We start from the raw sequence: 21677 nt of genomic DNA on the forward strand, positions 1-21677 counted from the left end.
GACTGTCAACCAGAGACCCCATTTCCAACAGTTTTGAGAACATTGCAAGACACTGAAAAACTTCATTGGAATTCTCAACAAACAGAAACTAAAATCAGGACAACCTATACTTGGTAATAGCAGCTGCACAACTGGCTACCTGCAACTGTAGAACTTATCACAGTTCATTGCTGTGGCACTGTGATCTATGTGCAAACTGCAAGTCAGTGGCTTGAATACTCAAGGCAAGCTTAACCTTTGTTGCAAACTCAGCCTTTGACTCATTTGTGGCCCAGATTTACTAATAGTAAGTGTTCTGATGGGGTTTACTTTCCAACACAGATCATAATTTGCATAGGAAAATTACCTAGAGTGATGCAACTTAGCACTAAATGCTACATTTTGCTGCTCTGCTTTAAGGGGACATACCATGGGTAGTATATGAGCGGTCCAATGCAACCACCCATGGGTTTTGATGCAAACCTCCATCTACAACTGTATCAGGGATTTGATAAAAAAATAACCCTTGTTGAAGCAGGCATTACAGTTTTGCAACTTTTAAGTCTCAGGATTTTGCCAACTTTGCCCCTGTAATGCACTATACAGCCAGCAAAGTGGTTGGTATACTGTTGGGGTCATTATGAACATGGCGATAAACACCGTTGCCCACCGTGGGGACGGTGAACAGAAGTCCGCCATTGGAGGTGAACAGAAACCCACCATATAAAGATGCCAAAAAAAGACAGTGCCAATATTTCTGTGTCCACCAGTCACAGCCAGGGCCTTGTCGGCAGAAAGGCTGCACATTCCACCCTGCCACCGCCAAGCACACAAATCCCCCACCCCCCAAAAAGTTAGTGGAGGCCGAACGACCATTGGCGGTACAGACCGACGGGGCCAGCAATGGGACCCAACAGCAAGAAATGCACACATTGGCGAATTTGAAACACACACACCTGACACATCCACAACACTGTAAAACACTCACATACACACCCCACAATCCTTTGCAATGCCAATAGGATAAGCCAGACTGACAACACTACACCCAGACACTGAACGCCACAACACACACCATTGCACCCCCAAGCACCCACGCTTCACAGAAAGGGAGCTAGGAACAATGGTGGATGAGATACTGAAGGTCGAGCCACAAATCTTCGGGGCACAGGTACAGCACACACCCATCGCCCGGTAGGTGGAGTTATGGCAGACCGTAGTGAACAAGGTCAACACAGTGGGAAACCATTCACACACGAGGGATGACATCCGCAAGAGATGGAACGACCTGCGCGGGAAGGTGAGGTCCATGGCCTCGAGGCACCACATTGCTGTCCAGAAGACTGGTGGAGGACCCTCACCTATTACCCCCGAATACACTGACTGGGAGGAAAAGTTACTGGCCATCCTGCACCCTGAGGGCCTCACTGGCCTCACTGGAGGAATGGACTCGGGTAAGTCATCTACAATTAACCCATTTCCACCACACCTGTAATGCATGCACCACCCCACCCCTTCAACTACCACCAGGATCACACCCCACCCTGGCCTCAATCACCACATCCAGTCACCTTGCATGCCCACAAACACACCAACAGGCCCACATCCCTCCCCCTGTGCACAGCAGCCCACCCCTGCAAGGTATCACAATGGCACTACACCATTGTCACAATGCACCACCACATCCCATAAAAAATGCAATGGCAACCCCACAAAAGGTCCCTGCATGGCCCAACAGGGGAGTAAACTGCACAAAATAGGCCAGAGTTGTGCACCCTCATCCAAATTAGTCAGTGTAACATACATGTCCATTCCCCCCCCATAGGCACCACCACCCATGTCACCCTGACGGAAAGGACAAGGAGTGCCACTGCCCCACATGGACACAGAGGCACCAACTCAGGACACTGGAGATAGAACTGTGGAGACTGAGGAGTACCCTGGTCCTTCACACAGTCCTGGACTGACACCCTCCAGAAGCCCCACCCAGGACACCACTGACACCCCTACCACCCAGGCAACAACATCTGCACATGCCAATCGACCCCACACCAGTGTATCCAGGCCACAGACTGGTGGAACACGGGTACAGAGGCCACAGTCTCCACTTACCAACAGGCAGGATGACGATGGCCTCAGTACAAGTAAAACCGCCAGACCTGTGCAGGGGACAGTGGCCCAGGGGGGAGGCCAAAGGATGGATGCTGCAGCCCAAAAGGTGATCTGAGAGGTCCTGGGAGCATACTACCATACCCAAGACAGATTGGGCCAGATCCTGGCCACCCTGGAGGAGAGTCAAAGGCTGCAGGTAGCACACCACCAGCAGGCCATGGAGCAGTGGAAACAACTAAATGCCACCATGGCCACTATTGCAGGGGTGCTGTAGCACCACAACCCAACCCAGCCTGAGACCCCCCAAACCAGGAAGCCCCTACCACTGCCCAGGACACTGACTAGCCATCAACATCCGCAGCAGCAAGTGGACTGGTGTCACTGTCTGAGGACACACCGGAGACCAGCACCCCTACCCATCCAGCCCAGCACCAGCCACTCAAACGGACCCTCAGACCCAGATATGGCACTGGAACACCTGCCAAGACCAAGGAATCCTCAAAGAAGTGACTTTGACACAAACTGTCTCCCAAGTGTGCCACTGTGCCACCATCCTCCCCGGCCAATAGCAAATCAACAACTTGCAAGGAACAGATGGACCAATACCCACTGCCACCAATCGTTGAGACCATGTAGCCTGAATGGACATCCACCATCAGCCCACTCCCTATCGCTGTAAAGAGCACCAATCCATCCTTGACAACTAATAAAACACATGTACAACACTTTCAGTGTCACCTGTCATTATGTTGATTCAAATGTATTTGTGAATGCATTTGCCAGTAAATATAAAAATCATACCTCTATTGTAGGAATGGCACCCCAGGCACAACATTGTGTGGAGTGAACAGAAATGTACGCCATGTTTGTCATCGTGTCACATGGCACCTGAAATTCAGGTAACAGTGTCAATGGCTACAGACCCCACACCCCCATAGTGAAAAAGTCTGACTGACATTATGCAGTGCAGACAACATCATCAGTGAACAGTACCTCATAGTTACTGGAAGTATAATTGGATCAGTTGGTTCCTGGAGTTAACATCTTCCCCCTCTTCATCCTCACCATCTCTCTCATCCACTCTCAGAGGAAGCTGGTCTGGATATACACCACCCTCCTCCATCCAGTAGGGGGATAGAATTCCTCACAGCCACGTTATGCAGCATGCAGCAAGCCACCACTATTCTACACACCTTCTCAGGGCCATAGCACAGGGATCCCCCAGAGAGATAGGAGCAACGGAATCTAGCCTTCAGGAGACATATAGGGGGTCATTACGACCCTGGCGGTCAACGGAGAAGTGGCGGTTTTACCGCCAACAGGCTGGCGGTAAAAAATTTGGAATTATGACCATGGCGGTTACCGCCATGGTCATCCGCCACTTCTCCGATCAGACCACCATGGCGGAGACGACCGCTGGGCTAGAGACTTGGGCCCATATTTATACTTTTTTAGCGCCGCATTTGCGCCGCTTTTTGACGCAAAAACGGCGCAAACTTGCAAAATCCAATTGTATTTTGCAAGTTTGCGGCGTTTTTGCGTCAAAAAGCGGCGCAAATGCGGCGCTACAAAAGTATAAATATGGGCCTTGGGTCTCCAGCCCGGTGGCCGTCACAAGACCGCCGGCGGTATCATGACCCGGCTTACCGCCATGGAGTTCATGGGGTTTGGAACCGCCATGAAATCCATGGCGGTAAGCCCTATCAGTGCCAGGGAACTCCTTCCCTGGCACTGATAGGGGTCTCCGCCACCCCCCACCCCCTCCCCCGAGTCCATCCCCGACACCCCCCACCCTCCTGCCACCCCCCAAAGGTGGCAGGACCCCCCTCTCCACCCCTACCCCAACATCACAACACAGACACACACCCGACACTCATGCAGGCACCACCAACACACATTCCCGCACACACACGAACAAACATCCCAACAGAGACACACAGAGTCATACACGCACACCCTCATTCAGACATTCACGCACACATCCATACAGACATACATACAGACAGACACGCACACATTTCCATTCACACTACACCCCTGCATGCATACACGCACTCACACACCCCCTCTACATACTCACACGCACACCCCCAAGCACCCACACATCACACAACACCCTCCTACCCCCTCCCCTAACAGACGATCAACTTACCTTGTCCATTGATCTTCCGGGAGGGGACGGGATCCATGGGGGCTGCTCCGCCGCCACCACACCGTCAACAGAACACCGCCACGCCGAATCACAGAACGTGATTCGGTGGGCGGTGTTCTGTTGACATGGCGGTGGAGGTGGAGCAACCTCCACTTCCCCGCCGCCCGCCAGTATGGCTGCTGGCGGCTCTCCGTCCGGAAAAGGACGGAGGGCTGCCAGCAGTCATAATACGCAGAGCGGAAAACCGCCACCACTGGCGGTCTTCAGCACGGCGGTCCCTTGGCGGTCTTGTGAAAAGACCGCCGAGGTCAAAATTACCCCAATAGTGTGTTCTATTACCCTCCTAGTACATCCATGGGCCACATTGTAATTCCTCTCAGCATCTGTTCTAGAATTCCTCACTGGTGTCAGGAGCCAATGCATGTTGGGGTAGCCAGAATCACCTGAAAAAGTGGGCAAAACAGGACTGTTACTAACTACCCTCAGCCTGACTGTCAGCTATGTAATGTAAAAGAATAAAACAGACTCACCTATGATACAACCTCTGTCCCCTTGTAGTTGTTCCATCATGTGTGGCACACTGCTGTTCCTCAGCACAAATGAATCATGGACTGATCCAGGGAACATGGTATTTCCATGTGAAATGTACTGGTCTGCAAGACACACCAATTGTATGTTCATGGAGTGGAAGTTCTTCCTGTTTCTTTACACCTGTTCACTTACTCTTGGGGGGATGAGAGCTATGTGGGTGCCATCAATGGCACCTATTACATGGGGAATGTTGGCAAAGGCATAACAATCTGACTTGATGGCAGGTAGGTCAGCACCTAGGGGAAACTTCACATATGTCTGCAAGTGTTGTACAAATGCATCCAGAAATCTGGACAGGGTAAGGCAAAACATTGGTTGTGAAAAGCCTGCACCCATGCCCACTGTCACCTAAAAAGAGCCCGTGGCCAGGAAATGGAGTACAGAGAGCACCTGCACTTTAGTAGGGATTGAATGCTGATTCCGATTTGCTGGTCTCAGTACAGGTTCCAGTAATGCACAAAGTTCATGGATGGTGGCACGAGTGAGTCTCTAATCTATGCAGAGGTCTTTACCTAGGAGGAGTAGAGAACACATGTAATGGACACAAATTCATTTGCACAACCTGTTGTGTATTAAACACTGGTGTCCAACATGTAGGTTACAGATAAGCAGTGTAGGATGTACAACTGGAGTGACATGTCTTGACTGATACATCTGGACTGTTGTGGTGAGTAAATTGTCATTTGTGTAATCGAATGAGGGCTGGGGTCCTTAGGGCCTGCATGGTGCCCATTACCTAGAAATATCTGTGCAGTACTTGCAAAATGGCAGCCGCCTGTCATCCTGATTTGTAGCAGTGGAAGTGACCTCATACTGCTAGCAGCTGTTGCAATGGCATAAGGTGGTGTTCACCGCTGTGCACACATTCATTGGTTAACATGGATGTCAATGGGGAATATGGGTCTATCATGATGGCTTCCGGCGGTGACGGTGCACACCGCCGCAAAGCGTACGCCATTTCGTCACCCCAGGTTCACTTGACTCCCGGATTCCGTGTATGCAAGTACTCCACTGAGTGTGCTGCTGTGTCCTGACTTTGGTTGCCCAAATGTCATGAGTCACAGGGGAAAGGCCCCCGGCCTTCACCACGGAGGAGCTGGACATGCCAAGTTATATGGGTGACCAGAGGTGCAGGTGAGTAGGCGGATGTGGTGCATGGATGTGTGCGATGGTGGTGGATGCCTGTATGCATGTGTGCACGATTGGTCACTGCACAGGCGTTGAATTTATGACAATCAGCGTGAGTGAGGTGGTGGAATGATGTTGTACAGTGTCCATCCCATAGGGGATGTTTGGCCAGCGGTATCACATGGGTATTTTCTGACCTCTGTTTTCACTTCTGTGTGTCCCCTACAGGTTAGCACCCATCAGAAGAGGGGACTCTGACAGGCCATCGCCAGGGAGGTGCAGACCATGGGGGTCTACAACCAGCGGAGCACCCACTGCAGGAAGAGGTGGGAGGACCTGCAGTGCTGGGCCAGGGAGACCTGCGAGGCCCAGCTAGGGAAGTCCTCCCAATGAGGAAGGGGCGCCTGTCGGGCCCTGACCCCTCCAATGCGCTGCATTCTGGTGGTGGCATATCCAGACTTGGATGGGCGTTTGAAGGCTGCGCAGCAGACACAAGGGGGTGAGTACTGAGACCAATTTATGCCTCCTTGATGGATGTCTGAGGGTACTGTAGTATGTATGCTGTCTAGTGGCAGGGACTCTGACTGGTGTCTTATAGCAATAGGGCCACCAGGGGCAATTAAATGAAAAGGGGCAGGTCTACAGTTCCTTAGGTCCTTCAGTAATGTGGGAGATGGTTGCATACTAGAGTTTTTGGCACTAGTCAGGGACATAGGCATGACCATAGTTGTAGGTGCTGCATGTTGATGTATTAGCTGGGTGGGAGTATGAGTGAACCAAATATGTAATTCCATTCAGGTGTTAATATTTCTCTCTCCTGTTTTATCTCCCCACCCCTGTACTCTTCTGTTGTCTGTGTACATCAGCATCATCTGGCGAGGGGGCAGTGGCACCGGCTAGTGGAGACGCAGCGGGCCACGGTTCCAAGGAGTTAGAGTGTATCGACGCCAAGGGGACCAGTGGGCTGGAGGGAGAGGAGAGTACCACGGGGGAGGCATCTACCACTGGAGGTAGTAACTCTGATAATTCCTCCGATGGGAGCTCCTTGTGGGTGGCGGTCCCAAGTGGGCCCACCCATTCTTTGACATCTTCCGCCACCCCCATACCATCACCGCCCTCCCAGTTGCGCCCCACCCAGTTGCCCGTGCCCACTCACCCAGAAGGGTGGGCGTCTCTTTTGCCCCAGGCACCTCATCCCCTGCCCCGTCAGCCCTGCTGCCCTCACCTAGGAGGCTATTGACCTCCTGAGGACCATCTCTGCAGGGCAGACAACCTTTGTGAATGCCATCCAGGGGCTAGCATCCCAGATGCAGCAGTGCAATGCATACCTGGAAGGCATACACGGTGCCATGTCTGGCCTATAGAGATCTTTCCAGGCTCTGGCCTCCTCTTTGACGGCAGCCAGTGTCCCTGGTCTTTCTGTCCCCCCTCCAACCACGTCTACCCCTTCCACCACCCCACTCCCTTCACCCATCCCAGGAACATGCTCAGACAGCCATGCACACACCTCAACACACAAAAAACATACAGAGAAACACAAGCACAACACTTCCCAACGCAGGCATACACACAGACAACAAACAAAGGCACACACAACAACATCCCCTTCCCCCAGTGTGTCCACCTCTCTCACCTCCCTGTCTGTCACCTCTACATGCACACTCACAAGCACTGCACCCTCATTCACTGTTGCTGGCCCCATTCTTGCAGTCACCACAACATCAGACATCCAGTCATGCACCCCAGACACCACACCTGCACTCACCACAACAACTTTGAGTAGCACTTGCAGCACACTCACCGAACTTGCAGACACCCAGACAACATCCATTTACACTGGCAGCCTGTCTTGTCCTACTGTGTCTACCCCCCTCCTCCCATTACACTCAGACGACCCCAGACACCCACCCAACACACATCCACCACACCTCAGCGTACTGTACAGGTACCTGCATCTACGTCACGCACACCTACACCTCTTACAACCACTCCCTCCACCTCAACTCCCACACCTTCCTCCAGCTCCACCCCGACTGCCCCTAAAAAACTCTTCCTGTCCTCTGTAGACCTTTTTGAACCCACTTGTGCTCACCTCCTTGCCCGGTTCACTCCTTCCACATCCAAGTCCGCCCCTGTCCACCCTTCCCTTTCACATGCCCTTCTCCAGTGAGCAAGAGGCCACGTGCTGGCCCTGGTCCATCTGCCACCACCTGGTCAAAGCCCACTCCCCCACCTTCCAAGGCTAAACCCAAACCCCCTCCACCTCCCAAACAGAAGCCAAAACCCCCCCTCCCAGGTGTAAATCCCCACCCGCCGCCCCTTTCTGCTGTTCCCCAAAGGCCTCTGGCTGCCCCATTAATGTCCCTTTATGGTGGAGTACCATGTGCACATGTGGGAGTCAAGTTCGGGGCATTTGAACCCATCAGCCTTTTTTATTTGGACTGGCCGATGGCCTCATTTGGGCAATCTGTTACAGAAGCTGTAATAAAGTTTGTGTGGCCAGTGTTGGTGTTGGTACACTCAGGATACGTAGTTCATCGTTTCATTGTGGGGGGTGTTGTGCATATGTGTGTACTTTGGGCAGGTTGTTTTGGCTTTGTGTCAGGTAAGTACCTCTTGCTCAGGTGTGTATGGCTTGTGATGTTGTGAGGGGTTGTGGGTGTGTTTCAGGGTGGGTGGGGTGGGTGGGTATGTAACTGTTCCCTTTCTTCCCTTGTTTAGTAGGTTGTGGTACTTACCATCGTCGTCTTCGTCGGCGGTCACGGTCGCGGAGGTATATGGCAAGGAGCACCACTGGCATGATTTCCAATTCGCTCTTCATATCTGCTTCGGCGTGTTCTGTGTGCCTCCGGTGAGTGTTTCCTTTTATTTGGTTCGTTTCCACCTTGCTTTGAGTGGCGGTGGTTCCCGCCCCGGAACTGACGGCGGTCTAGTGCTTCATTATTTTTTGGGCAGGTGGGGCCTTTCCTGCGGCCTGTGGGCGGCCTCTTCCGTGATTGTCGACACTCCTCTGCTGGCGGTGAGTGTTTTTCAAGCTGCCTGTTTTTCATGTGCTTCTTTATTTGGCGGTCCAGACTGCCAGCATGTTGCGGTCTGGACCGCCGTCGCTGGCGGTGTAGTCTTTCCCACCATGTTCATAATGAGGGCCTGTGTTTCTTAAAAGGTTAGGGAATCTGGGAAAGATTTAATAACTTTTTCATAGCCATCTTAGCAAATGCCCTTTGACACTTAGGAAATAGCACCATAAATCATCGTCATCCAGCACAAATTATCATTCAAATTTTTGTTTTAAACATATTTTAGAAGTGCAATATTGTATCAGTTTCTGAAAATGAACACCCTTATGTAGTAAACCCAAGCATTTTTTTTAGATTAACCTAATACCTCTGTGTAGATATACAAAAGCTTGCAATATTCTTAACAACACAACAATTTCCTCAAATACCTGTATTCATTTTAAATAAATACAAATTTGGTCATCAAACATTAGATTGACATTTTCATCAATTATTGACACCTACAACTGCTTCATGGCCTGGATTCTGAGTCAGAAACCTGTGATTTATCATCACATGTCATGCACAGCTACCATAATAGCAAAGCATGTCCTCAGTCTACCAAAGATGGCCAGTATTATGCTGGCATGGACACCACAATGACAAGTACAAAGGCACAATGCAAGAGAGGGCCACCCTTAAGACAAATTTTACATAATTTTTTATGAATGGCCATTGTATTACTAGAGGGGCACAACCTGTCCAATCATCTATTCAGTACTTCAAGGGGGACCATTACGTTTCCAGGCGTGGCCATGATTTTCCAAGTATTGTCACTATATGCCAAGAATGGACATCACTGAGCCAGGTGACTTCATGGCACACGTTCACAATTTGTTGGTGGTGGTCATCATAATGTTAGGATGGGCCACCATTATTCCAGTGATTGGCATAATTGGACAAGATCCTTGTTGTATATGAAGAATGGCTACCATTTTTTCAGAAGTGGGCACTTTTAGGCCTAAGAACTATGTAGAAGAGTCAGGGTGTGGAAAGGAAGGGTCACCATTATATCTGGTCTTCCATCAAGTAGATGTTGGTGACTATTATGCCAGGGATGATTCTATTCAACATAACTCACATCTGCAAAACACTGTAGGTAACCTCAGATGCCAGGGATGGTCACCAGCAAGGAACATTTTGTACCAGGGATGTATGAAATTTCAGGCACATCCACACACCTGTGTGTGCATGCACATACAACCCATATTCCAGCGTACCCACCAAACACACCGCCCAGGAATTAAGGGAGCATTTCACATATTTCCACTCCTGCTCTACTCAGCTTCTGGGTTGTTCCATCTTTTGGATCACACAATTCCACATTGAAGCTTGAAGTCATGCAATTGAATTGCTCCATTCTGGCCACTACCAGGATTCTTCATGTCCAGACTGGTGCTCATCCACACAGCGTGAATGACAACATAACCCATAAGCATATAGCTCGTACATCTTGCTACATCTTGTTTAAAATCCTTATTGCTATTCACACCATGTCAAGACCTGCTATTGATTTGTCTGTCTCCCACTTCTAAGGTTTGGAGATGAGTGGTACTGCCTCCAGCACTGTGCAGAAGGCTGTAACATTCAAAGACCCTCTGATTGATGTACTGGGTTGTTTTTAAAGTCCATTAGCTATTTATAAATAGTTAGTGAACTGCGGTAGATAACAAGTGACAATTTGGATGCTTCTGTTCTAAATCCTACATTAATATCAGAATAGTTACTTTTTTATAAATCACTTTTTTCAGCCTTTGTTATATTTATTAATTTATAAATTTATAGCATTTATAAAGCGCGCTGCCAGCAAACTGGTATCTTGGCAGCGGGGAAGTCATGGTACTGAAGCTAAAAGAATCCAGAAAACCATTTAAAAAAGCTCAGCTTATTTAGGAAAAAGACAGGTCTTTAAGGCCTTTCTAAACTGCAATAAGTCAGTTAAAGATATGAGAGAAGCTGGACGTTGGTTCCAGAGTCTAGCTGCTCCAATCATAAAGGTCAGTCCGCCTATCTAGATGGTCTAAACTTGCCCACATATGCAAAACTGGCTAAAGAGGGACGAATTGGAGTAGCTTCCTAATCTCTTTTGAAAAGGAGCCAGGCCCAGCCCCTGGAGAGCTTTAAAAACAATACAAAGAGATTTAAACACAATTCATTTTTTTAATGGCAGTCAGTGAAGATCTTTCAGTGCTAATGAGACAGAAGCTCTTCTGGGTCTGTTTAAGGCAAGTTTAGCAGCCATAGCATTAACTCTAGATAAACGGCTTAGAAGATATTCGGGAGCAACTTCTAGAAGAGCACTACAATAATCCAACATACTGAGGATAACATTACATACTACCGACACTCTAACAGAGGGAGGCAGTGCCAGAAGTATCATCCGCAGGGGTCTGATTGAAAAAACAAACATGAACCCCCAATTTTGCTCACATGGCTCTCCATGCTGAGTGTATTGCCAAAAGTGACCCCCAGGATTCAAACAGTGTCGGCAGCCGCAATTTTCCCATCAGATGATACTGGCCAGAAGTTAGGGGAAAGACTGGCCCAGAGCTTGTTTGATAAACAACAAATGAACTCTGTCTTGTCCCCATTGAGCTCAAAAGAGTTAGAGTTAAGCCAGTGGATAATATCCTTCATACAGTCATTAAAGGTTGTTAGCTGTTGGTTGCCTCACAGCAACAGAATGAGTTAAATGTCGTTGGCATAATTGATTAAGCTGACATTATGGGATTTAATGAGCGAAATCAGGTAGGTAGTATAGAGGCAGCCCATCACTATGGGTACCAGAGTGACGCACCTCGCTTTTTCTGAAGCCTGATGAGTGTCTGTCAGGCTAAGCAAAGGTCATCCTGGCAGTCACTAACCATGTCAGGCAGCCAGAAGCTTTACATGTGTGCCAATACACAGGTGACTGGCAGCCTCAGCTATGCTTTGCCAGGCTAAAGATTTCACAGCCATGAGGGCAGTGGCCTAATCTGCATGACAAATCCCTGTGAGGTCCTCCCCTGCTTGACAGGCTTCAGCCCTGATGTGCCCAGGACTGACCCTCTATCACTGACGCCTCTTCACAGAATGGGATGGGGTCAGCAAATCTCACTGACCCCACCTCGCTCTATAAGAGTTAGGGTAGGTCCTCCTTTTATTAGCTGACCCATGACAAGGTCAGCCATTGAAAGCAGCAGGCAAAACCTTCTATGAGTCCCTTCATTCCCCAAAGCCTCCCGCATCTTCTGTGCTGTGAAAGGAAGTGCGCATGTGCATGTGCTTCAGAATGGTGGGTATATGTGTGTGTGCTTGTAAACAGATGGATATGAGTGAGTGTGCATATGGATGAGTGGGTGTGAATATGTGTGAGTGCTTGTGAGTGGATGTGTGGAAGTGAGTGTGCTGATGTGTGCCTTTACACCACATCACACCTACACATTATGAGCTGCCATTTCTTTATTCAAAACTATTTTTTTAATCAAATATATTATTAAACAAATGTTTACATAGATTTAAAGCACATAAAATGCTGTATTAATTAGAAACAACTTGAATTGAATAAAGCTGGCCAAAAGCATAAAAAGCTATTGCAGTTATTTAGTAATATGTTTCCCCTTGATTTCACTAAAGAAAACAGAGATTGGCAAAAAAAAAGTTATGCTCAATATGTGGGAGTCTAATGTAATGTAAAAGTGCAGAGCAATGGGCAGGTTTGATAGCAGATCATGGATGCTTTGCATTGATTAAGACAGGAACAGGTATATAGCCAGCAACCATTTCAAGATTCTCTCCCTATTGATTGGTAATTTCAAGTACCATTAGGGCATTAGTTAGTGCAAAAAGAGATGTTAATTCAATGCAGGTTAATGGGACTGCAACAAATCCATTTTTTCTGTTGTTCTAACATTTCAGTAGCATTCATTAGCTTGTCAGTACAATTTGCAATATTGTGCGTTTGATTGGACTATGGTGTACAAAAGACAATAAGGGCCTCATTCCGACCCTGGCGGTAAAACGGTAAAAACCGCCAGGGTCGGGGTCCGCGGGAGCACCGCCAACAGGCTGGCGGTGCTCCTTTGGGCATTCTGACCGCGGCGGTACAGCCGCGGCCAGAAACGGAAAGTCGGCGGTGTACCGCCGACTTTCCGCTGCCCATGGGAATCCTGCGCCGCCATGGGGATTCCGACCCCCATACCGCCATCCTGTTCCTGGCGGTTTCGGCCGCCAGGAACAGGATGGCGGTATGGGGTGTCATGGGGCCTACATTTCAAGGCCAGGTAATCATCTTTCCCTCTGCTGAGGACTTCACCTGAAGACACTTTGAAATGGAACATGTGAGTGTCCTTTAAGTCAAACAGCCAGCCTTCATTGGAGGTATTATTCCTCTACTCCTCGATGGTGGTGTTGGCAATTTTTGCCTGCTTCTTTGCCTGCTTCGCTGCCTACTTCTTTGCTGCCCACTGAAAACAACGAAGATGAGAAAAAATGATTCAAGTGCATAGTTTCACTTCTTCAATAGTTAGCGTTCACAATGGCATTCGTTCAACTCATTAGAAACTTCTTTAAACATCATCATTACCTCCCTCTGTTGGAGGCGGCGCATTTTGGTTGGCTGAGGCGAGGCCCTAGCCAAACCCTTGGGGACCTTGGCACAAAGCAGTCAAGCTTATCACAGAGGCGATGTGTAAAGCAATGGCACAGCACTTCCACACAACAAGTACACTGAGTATCACAAAAGAGACTTCACACGAAGTGAATGTAAACAAAGTTTGTATTCAACACATACATTATTAAAACAGCATGCTCATCATGTAAATGTGGGCATAAATCACATTTAAAAATATTACTTGCAGTACTCAGCCCAAGTGTGTTAAACATCATAACCAGTATACTTGTGAGAAAAATAACACTTTACCTTGGGCACACAGCTCTGTGATTGTGGCCCTGTCAAATCTATAGGTGAGTATTATGTGCCGGTCCTCTATTGTTGCCAAGTGCCAGGGGTCTGTACACGGGGGTATGTCTCCATCTCCTATTCATCCACAGCGGTAGCAATCTATGGGGCAAAAGAGTGAGGAACTGGTCACAAACTGAACAATCGGGCTACAACAGAAAATTGCGTGCTGTTAATTAGTAATGGGTCAGTGTGCATTGTGTTGTATGTCTAAATTTAGACAGTGACGCAGCAATTATCCAGGGCTTGTCCCCACATCCCTGAAATGGCATCCCCCTGTCCTGTGTGGAGGGACAGGTGGAAGTGAGTTAATTCCGCTGACGTTGTGCACCGTTCCGGGAGGCGGTTGGGAACTGCTGTGCAACTCCTCATTGGGTAACATTGGGCCTTATGGGGTACAGTGGTCAATGGTGATCTACACCGGCAGTGATGGTATGCACCACCACGGACGTGACCACCATTTTCTATTATATTCCTCACTTGCTACCTGATCTTCAACAGGAGAGGACCTACACTGCATGTGCTGCTGTGACCTATGTCTGGAACCTACCATGGTCCGTGTGACGGGGGAAAGGGTCCCTGCCTTCACTTTGGCAGAGTTGGAGAGACTGGTGGATGGGGTGCTTCTCCAGTACGGACTGCTGTGTGGGCCTCCAGACCAACAGGTGAGTACACTGTGGGCACGATGTAAGTGGCATGAATGCATGGAGTGGTGTGTGTGAAGGTCTCGTGTAAGGGGGGGTGGATGTCTTCTGGGCGGCATATTGGTTGTGTGCTGGGCCATGTGTGTGCAAATGGTGATCTGAAGGGGTATGGTGGGCCATAAGTGTAACAGGCAGGACTGTCTGACTAATACTATTTTCCTGTGTGTATTTCCTCTACAGGTCAGCGCCCATCAAAAGAAGGGCATATGGCGTGCCATCGCCAAGGATGTGCGGACCCTGGGGGTCTACGGAAGGCAGAACACCAACTGTCAGAAACAGTGGGAGAACCTGAGACACTGGGCATGGAAGACGGCGGAGGCCAGGGTGGGAGGTTTGTGGCCAATGTGTGAGAAGAAATGTACTTGGGAGTAACATCCATTTTTACTTCACTATTCCTCTAGATCAGCGCCCACCAGAAGAAGGGTATTTGGCGTGCCATCGCCAAGGATGTGCGGATCCTGGGGGTCTACCATAGATGGAACACCCACTGCCGGAAAAGATGGGAGGACCTGCGCCGCTGGAGCAAGAAGACGGCGGAGGCCCAGCTGGGGATGGCCTCCAAACGAGAAAGGGGTGCCCGTCGAACCCTGACCCCCCTGATGGCCTGCATACTGGTGGTGACCTATCCAGAGCTTGATGGGCACTTGAGGGCATCACAGCAGCCACAAGGGGGTTAGTACAGTGCCCATCATTACTACTAACACCTGGTGGGCCTCAGCTGCTCCCAGGAAGATTAAGGAGCCTGCCCCAGCTGCTGCCAGGAAGACTAAGGAGCCTGCACGAGCAGGCAGGAAGAGCAAGGGGCCTGGGGCTGGAACTGTGACGGAGCCCCCACCACCAACCACCATTGAGCAGCTGTCCGAGGCTGCAGGGGATGGGCAGGAGCCTCCCCCCCAGCAGCAGTAGCACCACCACCACTGAGCAGCTGTCCAAGGCTCCAGGGGAAGGCCAGGAGCCTCCCCCCAGCAGCAGCAGTACTACCTCCACCACGGAGCAGCCATCCGAGGCTGCAGGGGATGGGCAGGACCCCACAGACATGGTGGGGCGAAGAAAGAGATAACGGCAGATCAGGCAACAGTTAACACATGGAGGTCTGTGCACTAATTGGGAGGTTCACTCAGAGGTCTGAAAAGCACTGGGAAGGTCACTGGGGCCACACGCGAGTCACAGCATCACCCAACTCAGCCAGGCACTCCAAAACCCCAATAGTTACTGATTCTTCACCTCCTGGGCAGGAGGCAAATGTTGGGGCGTGATGACTTGAGCTGCCTGACAATTTCCGATTGTACACGAAGAGTTGCCTGGTCTGCACCTCCTGGGAAAGAGGCACGACTTCTGATGGATACCTCTACATGTGGATTCCTGACCTTTTGAATACTCCCAATGTGCGAGCAGTTGCTGGAAAAATCTTCTTTCTAGATCTCCACGTTGACGAGGACGTCACATGCACTCTGTCTGACATCATCTGAGCCATAAGAAATCCTCGCCGGCGAGCCGACATCAGTTCCCTTTTTTCCGCGCCTTCGACGTTAACGTTTTTTCTACCTCTGCAGGTGTTACACTCTATTGAGGGAGCTTCCTTTCCATGTTTTCTTTGTGTTACAATGTCAACACTGAAGAAGCTTTAAGCCTTGTAGAGAGTGTGGACGTCAAATGTCAGTTACTGACCCGCACGAAAATTGCCTCTGGTGCCTGAGTTCCAACCACCACGTCAGGGCATGCTTTTCTTGCCAGAGTGAGAACCCGAAGGCACTGAAAGAAAGGGAAGCAAAACTGTTCCGGGCAAAGGCTAAAAACGGGAAGCGGGCCATTGAAGATCTAGGAGTCGTCGTCCTACATGTCCTTGAGGTCACTTAAGAAGCGGCATTGTCACAGCTCTCTTCCCCAGATGCTAGCCCCAGGTCTTTGTTGCCGGCTTCCAAGTCTCGACGCCGTTCAACCTCGGAGGTGAGTCCCACCTTATCACCTCCACAACAGAAGAGGCCAGAGGTGCCGTCTTTGGTGGAGAACTTGACATTGCCTGCAAGTCTTGCAGAGTAATTCACTTCTGTTACTCCAACATAGCAGGAGATTGAAGAGCTGGAATCAAGTCAGGTCCAGACTCAACAGGAATATCCATTTTTTCCGGCTCCTGGGCCAGGCCCATCTGTATTCTTAAATGCTATGTTTAGCATTTTCAACAAGGCAATGACCCCCACTGGTGCGCCTGTGGGCCCCACTGTTTGGCCTTTAATCTAGGTCTGGACTTGAATACGGTCATGATGCAAGGAGAGCCACAAGGAAAGAGAATGTTACCTTGTCACGCTTGCGGGGGATTTGGGCATTGGAAATGGCAGTGTCCAATAATAAATCAGGGAGGTGTTGTTCAGAAAATGAATGATGTCAATTAATTTCAAAATGTGAGAGGACCAATAATGAAAGGTCAAAATCAAAGTTTTCTGAATAATGTGAATCCGATGCAGGGTTTCCAACCTTTACAGCCTATATAAAAAATACAGCCATTACAAGTACAAATGCATTAGTTACAGCAAATGCAGCCCCAGGTGCAGATGGTGCCTTGACAACAAATTCAAATGCCTAGACAATAGATTCAGGTACCTCAAGCCCATATGAATCAGCAGCAGGTGAGACTTTCTCAGACGGTCACAGGTCAAAAAGTGAATCAGAGTCACACTAGTGTACAACAATTTCCATTACACAATGAGGATGGAACAAACAATGATTGGGTGTCTGAGAGTTTGGATGAAGAAGAATGCTTGATGGCAGCTTCTTTAGAAGTGGATCAGAAAGGTCCTTATGTCAAGGGAAAAGTGAATGGTCACAAAGATTTTGATTGACACTGGAGCTACACGCTCGACAGTGAGATCTGCAGAGGTTCCAGACCTGCCCTTATCAGGGAGGACAGTTCAGATTGTAGGAGTTGTGAATCAATATTTGACAAACCCTACTACAGAACCAGTTTTACTTACAATTGGCAATTTTAAAAGTTTGCACAAATTTGCGTTTTGTGGTTCAAGTCCTGTGTCCTTTCTGGGAAGGGATTTATTGTGCAAAACAAGAAGTTCAATTACGTGTTCAGGCAAAGGCATAAAAATTCAAACAAACAGTGATGACGAAGAAGACCCGACACTTACTGATAACAATGAGTCAGTGTCTTTGATTAGTTTTTTTCCAGTTTTTGAAGTGAAAGGTCTTCCTGAGGATTTTACAGAAAGGTGTCATGACAAAGGTTTGGGATCTTTCAAGAAAGAATATTGGATTGATAAAAGGATCTGAACCAGTTAGAGTTGCAGTCAAGCTCAATGTAGTTTTTCCTCAGACTCCACAATACCCGATGGTAAAAAATGCAATCAAGGGTGTGAAACCGTTAATAGGAGAGTTCGTGGAGAAAGTTATTAAAAAAGTGTAGAGCAGTCAGTGCAATTTACAAATAATGGGATTATGAAAACCTTGTGGGAAAGTTCAACTTGTGCAGGATTTGAGAAAAATAAATCACATAGGCCCTCATTATGACATTGGGGACAAATGCTGCCTACCGCCACGGCGATGGCCCCCAACATACCATCGCCGTGGCTAGCAGCCGCCAATCGCATTATGAAATTAGATGGAATACCACCAGAAGGCTGGCGGAATTCCGTCAACAGTCATGGTGGCGGACGGCGGTAAGGTGGTGCTGCTGCCAGCAGCAGCACCACGCCTGCAAAACACTGCCGACCGTATCATGTTCCATGATACGGCCTGGTGGTGTTTTGCTGGAGGACGCTGCTGCTGGCAGGAGCGCCTCGTCCCGTCTCCTGCCAGAGGACCCCCTACAAACCAGGTAAGTAGGGTTCTCTGACAGGAGAGGGAGGTGAGGGGTGTTGTGTGCGTGTGTAGGGGTGTGTGTGACTGTGGAGGGGTGTGTCTGTATTTGTAGGCGTGCATGCGGATGTGAGTCAAGTGGAATGCGTGCGTGTATGACTGAATGTGAGTGTACGTGTCTGTTGTGTGCTGTGAATGCGTGTGTGCGACAATGTATGTTAGTGTGTGTTGCGGTGTGTGGGTATGCGTGTGCATGAGTGGGTTGATGTGGGTATGCATGTGTGTATGAGTGTGTATGTATGCACGTGTGTGGATGTCAGGAGGGGTTGGGAGGTGGAGGGTGGACGATGACTCTGGGAAGGCAGGAGGGGATGGGGGAGACCCCTATCAGTGCCTACCACATGGTTTTCGTGGCGGTAAGATTGCTGCGAAAACCATGGCGGTAGACGGGGTCATAAGCCCGAGGGTGGGATTGTGACAGCCGCCGGGCTAGAGACTGAAGTCTCCAGCCCAGCTGCTGTTACCACACTGGAGGACGAAGCAGTACATTGGCAGTTTGGCTTGAGCCAAACCGCCAATGTCATAATTTGGGAAAAGGTAGCACCAGCCTGTTGGCTGTCCCTTTCCCCAAATTACTGCTGTCCTCCAGGGTCGTAATGACCCCAATAGTGGTTAAGTGTTGCCCCATAGTGCCAAATCCAGCTATGATTATGTGTCAGATCCCATGCGATGCTGAATGGTTCACTGTTATGTACCTATGTCAAGCATTCTTTTCTGTCCCTCTTCACGAGGACAGCAGATTTCTCTTTTGTTTTAGGTTCTTAAACAGGGTCTACTATTGGTGTGGAATTCCACAAAGGTTCTCAGAGTCACCATCTATTTTCAAACAGATCTACAAAAAGATAATTAGTGATGCCTTATCAGTCAAAATTAGTGCAATACATTGATGATCCGTTGATTGTGTCCAGGACTAAAGAAGGGTGCAAATATGACACAATTGCATTGTTGAATTTCTTGGCAAACAATGGATATAAAGTGTCCCAGGCTAAATTACAATATTGTCAGAAAGAAGTTAAATATTTGGGTAATTTCATTGAGAGAGAGAGTTGCACATATTTTCCAAATGGTACCACCAACTACCCAGAAAGATGTGAGGATGTTCATGGGAATGGTGGGTTACTGCCACCAATGGATCCCAAATTTTCAGTTCTCTCAAAACCCTTAAAGAAGTTGACTCATAAAGATGTTTCTGATCGTGTAGTGTTGGATGAAGCTTGTATGAAAGAGAGTTTGTGTCAAGCTCCAGCCTTGGGAATGCCTGATTACACAAAACCTTTTCTGTTGTTTTATCATGAACGTGGTGCATGTTCTTTGTGTGTCTTGACTCAAACTCATGGCGGTGTGAATCGCCCAGTGGCATAATTTGCATCCACTTTGGATCCGGTTGCAACAGCTTTACCTGGTTGTTTGTGGTCCATTGCAGCAGTTGAACAGAGCCTCGCTCAGAGCGAAAATATAGTAATGGGCTATCACCTTACTAAAATGGTTCCACATTCAATTGAGATTTTGCTTACAAGGTCCAAGACTCAGTATCTGACCAACTCTAGGTTTACCAGATATGGGGCCAGATGTAGGAAGGAAGCAATTTGCGAGTTGCAAATTGCGAGTCCTTCCGACTCGCAATTTGCAACTCGCAAATTGCTATGCAGTACGGTGTCTCAGACACCGACTGCAACTCGCTATGGGGTCGCAATGACCCACCTCATGAATATTCATGAGGTGGGTCGCAAATTGCGGCCCCATAGCGAGTATAGGCACTCGCTAACATTAGAGCTTCATTTAAAAAAAATCCGAAACCTTTTGTTTCGTTTTTTTCAGGGCAGGGAGTGGTCCCTTGGGGTCCAGTCTCAAATTGGAAGGGGTCCCATGGGGACCCCTTCCAATTTGCGAGTGGGTTACCATCCACTTGAAGTGGATGGTAACTGCGACTCCATTTGCGACCGCGTACGCGGTCGCAAATGGAGTTGCATACCACTGCGACTCGCAAATAGGAAGGGAACACCCCTTCCTATTTGCGATTCGGAAATGCATTTTGCGAGTCGGTAACGACTCGCAAAATGCATTTCTGCATAGGAAACACGCATTTGCGAGTCGCAAACTGCAGATTTTGCCGTTTGCGACTCGCAAAGTGTTTCCTACATCTGGCCCATGAATCTGTAATCCTGGGATCACCGAATGTGACTATTAAAAGATGTACAGTGCTTAACCCAGCAACTTTTTTCAGATTGAAACATAGACATTAACAAATCGGATGACATTTAACATGACTGCCTGTAAATTACAGAATTATGCACATAATCCGGAGCCGATATAAGAGATACTTGCCTGGAAGAAAATGGCCACATTATTTTTGTTGATGGTTCCTGCCTGAGAGATAGTGTAGTCACATTGAGAGCCTGATATGCAATATGTACTATTGTGGGCCTACTGGAAGCTTCATGGCTTCAAGGAGTGTTTTCAGCACAAGTGGCGGAATTGGTGGCTCTTACTAGAGCATGCCACATTTCAATGCAACTGAAAGTGACTATTTACACAGATAGCCAATGTGGATTCTGCATTGTGCATGATTTCGGTCAATTGTGGTCACAGAGAGGTTTCCTAACTTCTTCTGGTTCATCAATAAGAAATGGTTAGAGAATTCATGAGTTGTTAAAAGCAATTCAAAAGCCCCTAAAAGATTGCTGTGGTGAAATGCAGTGCACATCAGAGATCACAGCATTATGTGTCAATGGGTAATGCTGTCAACATCAGGACAGTGCGCGCTCTACGCGCGGCGTAAATGCAAAAAAACGGTCCTTATGCAGAGGCATATTTCATGCATTGTGTTTCTATGCAGTATGTTAGCCTTTTGCATTGCAGAGTTTTCACCTTTAAAAGTCATTAATGTTGTTTGTAATTCATTGTTCATTTGCAAGGCTTGTTTGCAGGACTACGGGGTGTGGTCCTTTATTTTAAGACTTTCTAGAAGCTTTTCTTGCAGTATGGTTGGGTGTGGCTCATGGGCGAAGCTTGCTCTATATAAGGGAGCCAGCCCAGCTCCACGTGCTCACTATTCAGAGGTCCCGCTGCAGAGCAGCAGCATTTGCCAGAGCTCCTGTCCCGGAGGCCTATCCAGTCATTTCCAGGCCTGCACTTGCTTATTTGGCGATCTTCAA

The sequence above is a fragment of the Pleurodeles waltl genome, chromosome 4_2, assembly GCF_031143425.1.
Source record: "Pleurodeles waltl isolate 20211129_DDA chromosome 4_2, aPleWal1.hap1.20221129, whole genome shotgun sequence".
NCBI lineage: Eukaryota > Metazoa > Chordata > Amphibia > Caudata > Salamandridae > Pleurodeles > Pleurodeles waltl.